The sequence below is a fragment of the Aptenodytes forsteri genome, unplaced genomic scaffold, assembly GCF_000699145.1.
Source record: "Aptenodytes forsteri isolate BGI_AS27 unplaced genomic scaffold, ASM69914v1 Scaffold104, whole genome shotgun sequence".
In the NCBI taxonomy this organism is placed as follows: Eukaryota; Metazoa; Chordata; class Aves; order Sphenisciformes; family Spheniscidae; genus Aptenodytes; species Aptenodytes forsteri.
Window position 1 is genome coordinate 2141118 of NW_008795943.1, and position 4463 is coordinate 2145580.

The 4463-nt window shown below is 36.8% G+C and overlaps 1 protein-coding gene across 1 annotated transcript in view; it reads right to left on the reverse strand.

Annotated features, from left to right (window-relative positions):
* MTA1 (metastasis associated 1) overlaps positions 1-4463 on the reverse strand; it is a 69934-nt gene that overhangs the window by 62419 nt on the left and 3052 nt on the right. The window lies entirely within an intron of this gene.

Sequence of the window (4463 nt, forward strand, 5' to 3'; positions counted from 1 at the left end):
TTACTTATTAGTTAACATGGTATCACTAACAACAAAATGTAAATAAAAAAGGAAAAAAAAGGGGTCAAAACATTGGGAAACACAGTAAAGCCAGTGCTATTGACATGTACAACAGTTCCTTCAGTAGCAAAGGAAGCTTAAACTCCTGGTGCTTTAAACAGCTCAACTAAGCAGCTTGGAAGGGCATTATAGAAGTGTTGCATTTGAAGAAATGAACAATACAACACCACATTCCTTCCCCCAGGTCCAGTTTCAAATGGTCTATATTAAGCCTCAGCTTCATTCATTTTCTCTCTACCAAAAACCAGATATTGATTCATAGCTATAGAAAATACAGTGAAAGTTTTAACAAAAAGAAAGCCTTAAACCTTGACACTTAAGGAGGAGTTTGCCACATTATCAAGACATCTCACTATGATCCCTTCCAAAACTTCTTGTGATCATCTTTTGCAGCCATAGCCACTATTACAGGTAGCACACAGAGCAAACAGACACTATTTTGGACACTTAGCTTATCTTTCCTCACTGCACCACCCCCAGAACAGAAAAATCACAGTTCCCTCCTCTCAGTAACAACAGAGCCAAAAGCGTCATTAGTGGATTAATGAACTCGACTCCTCTTAAATCAGCATGTGTGGTGTTGGGAGAAAAATGGAGAAGGGGAATAAAATGGAAGAAATAAAAAAAACCCACCTCATTTGTGAAGCTATTGTCAAACTGCATTTAGACTGGTGTTATCTAAAATTTAAAAAAAAACCCAAATTTAATAGACCCCCTACCTGTTCAGGAACACAGGTCTCAAGCAACTCATGGACTGATTGAGTAATGACACCTCACCACTGCAAGACATTTATTTTTAGAAGTCTTGCAGTCTTGCCGCCATGTGTGCCTGGCACCCAAACATCAGCTGCTGAAAGCTAACCACAAACCTGCCAAACCAGCCGGCACTAACTACTCAGTTCTCCAACCAGTACCAAAACTAGTCACCTCATTGTTTTACAAATCAGGATAAATGTTTTTAATGAAGCAAAAACTGTGGTCATCAAACAGATCACAAGTAACTGGAGGCGGCTGGGGGTGGGTGGTTAGAAGGGGGGACAGGAGATCGTATTCCTGCTGTTGGAAACAATTACTTAATTATGTAAGAAACTATATAAGACATCATGTAGAAACTATATAGGGAAAAAATATATAGTCACAGCATCCAATTGCTGCTTGAGGAGTAAATTATCATTCTCACTTCTCTTTCATCAAGCTCCGCCTGAAATCTTGTTTGCACACAATATTCTATCTTAAACCACTACAAAGTCTCTGGGCAAGAACATTAAATAGTCTCCTACTGGTGAAGCAGGTTCATTTCAGAAACAGGTGGAGGAATTCCCTAGAACAATTTGTGAGGTGATTAAAGAGGCTTATGAGTAAAAAGTGCTAACAATGTATGGAAGCCATTATAAGGCTGAAAGATTTATATGACAACCCAGACAAGCTTTATATCATATGATAAAAATAGTAAGATCACAGATGAAATCCAAGAATCAGGTTGCATACATCAGGTACTAATTTACAGTCACCAACTACAGAATAAGGTGCTTCCAACTCATTTCTCTTTTTATAAAGAGTTAAGAGAAAAGACAACCTACCTCAGACTTGTCTGTTTCAGATATCTGATGGATTATACAAGCTAAAGAGTAAGCGCTTTTTTTTTTTAACTTTGCAACATTCACTTCACAATCACATTTTTTCCTTCCTTTATTGGACAAGAAAAAATATTACAAAATATACATATACTTTTTCCATTCATGTTCTGGCCACATCTTCCCATTATTTGGTTCTCTCACTGCATTGATCTCAACAGTAGGTCTAAAATAAAGGCATCTTAAACAGAAGACTGTGAATCCAGAAATGTCTGCAGTCAGAAAGCTCCATTAATCAGCTGAACAAAGGCAGTTAAAAGATCAGCGATGCAGATACGTACATCTACTGCAAATGCATCAAAATGAGGCAACAGGAGACTTTATGGAAATGAACTCAAAGTCAGTGACAGTGTTGAGTATCTGTACTAGAATCTTAACATCCACAAAATTTAATTTCATTGTATCATGCAGGATGTAGGTATTTCTTTTCCAGAGTAAAGAACTAACGGCTGTCCAAAAGCTTAATTTTACTCTCTTCTCCCTCCATAAGAAGAAAGGAAGCCACACAACAGCACATCTATCTAAATAAACGGAAGTCATTTAGCAGCAATTTTACTCTGCACCAGAAAGAAACATACTGGAAAAAATGTTAGTTACTAATGAAATTTACACTAAGAGACAGCCTCGGTTGTCTCTGGTGGCTCTGTTAATAGGATTGTGCTATAGAAGAATTTTCCTGTCTTTCAAACACATATTCATATGAACAATAAATTATTCGTTTGCATTTTAAAAAATCTTAAATTTCTTATCACAAAAAGAAATCAGCCTTTGCAGGTTCAAAGAGCACATATATGGGTTCAAATATTTTTTAATTTTCAGCCTCAGACATGCGTTTCTTTGAATCATTCCTACCTGCTTCCTTTACTAAATCTAGTGAAGTGAGACACAGATGATGGAATCAATAGTCATGTTGTTTATGGTGAAGCTCCTATTAAGTTTCAGTATTCTCAGATAAAATGAGTACTGCTGCACTGAAGAGATATCAAAAAAGCTTTGCCTGCCACCACAATTCTGCAACACAGCCAAATCTCATCTGAATGCCACAGGACTTTTTTTTCAAGGTATGGTTGCAATAGAGGGACTTATTTGGACTTGAATCTACAACAGAAAATATTCAAATTTATCAATAAGGGCCTCGTTTTGCTGCATGTTTTCCCCAATGGCACTACAGCACTGAGAACACAGCCAGACATTATATTCATTGTTAAAACGGAATATCTGATTTAATCAATCCCCATGCAGCACAACTATGTAGATCTGTGTTACATATACATCGCAGTCTATTCATATATACACCAAGAACCACATTAAAAGACAATGATGCTTGGCAGCTAAATCATAATTTTGACATGCCCAGATCTGATTGCTTCTTTTTCATTTATGTAGTTCAAGGCTTTCCTGTAGGCACATACAAGGACTGATATGGCTGTCCATGCTTTTTGCTGAATTTTAAGCAATATGAACAGCTACAACTCACATACTCCATTGTTTATAAGTAAAAACAGCTTACTAACTCCACCTGCTTATACTTTTTCTTCCTTTCAACATGTCTGTTTTGGTAACTGTCTGTTTTGTACAGTACCGTGTTCATCACCTCGCAAGGATGGGATGAGAGGGATGCTGAACTGGCAGAGGAAGGTGTAACGAACCTAAATCTAATCTTCACTGGCAACTAGAATGGAGTCAAACAGGCTGGAAGCACCCCAGATAAAGTACCCAGCGACATGTAATATGTTCCACTATTTCTCCCCTGGAGATGGATACTCCCCTTGAGAGCCAGCTAGTGCACCATGCTCAGCCCCTTCTGAGTTTAGAATGCACAGATCCACAGCAGCTTCTCAGCTGTTCTGTGTGGGTTTTTTTTTTTTTTTTTAAGCTATCTGAATTTTTTTGCAATATCTTGCCTGACAGATTTATATAGGCCAACATCTAATATATATTGACACATAACTATTTTTTGTATGCACTTTTTACAATTTTAAAACTGTTTCTGTAATTGAAAGAGAATTGTAGCACTAAATTTTTGTTTAGAAATAAGCTTCCATCTCTACTCAGCTAGGTATCTCACATGCCTCCGACCTCCTTGGCAGAGGAGTACATGCCAACATAAGTTAACACAACATTCTGTAAAATAATAAAAATCAAGAAATGAGTTATGCAACACATACACACAAAGGAGGATGAAGTAAGGTAGCACAAACAACCCCCTAAATTTTGTGATAGTTTAGCTTCATGTTTATTTTTTTTAAATCAGAAGGTACAGTACTCGGAAAAAAAAAGTTCTAGTTTTCAAGTCTCCTCTCAGCCTACACATTATTTTTTCCTAACAAAAGGGCTTGAAGTATTCAAAATAGCGATAGGATGTCCTAAAATTCAGTGCTTTTAAAATGTATTTACTGAGCATGTTCAGACAAAAGCTAGGTCAGTACAAAAAATATTACTAATATTGAAATGTAAAGAGAATTCCTGTTAGCCAAGTTTCAAGTTGGTCATGTTTCAAGTCGGTTTCCTACAATCAGACTATTTGATTTACTCATAAATAAAGTTTGAGGTTTGTTTTTTTTTTTTCATTTGGTAACCAAACCAAATCATTCATGAGAAGTAATGTATGAGACGGGGAGAATAACTTCCCTCATCCCAAAAATTAAGAAATTCACTTCTATGAAGCAAATAAGATGCCTTTATTCAGCCCTAACTGAAAACTTCCATCCTGTCCCTACCATGACAACAAAACCATACACCAAGTGAGGTTTTAAAAAGGGGGTGGGC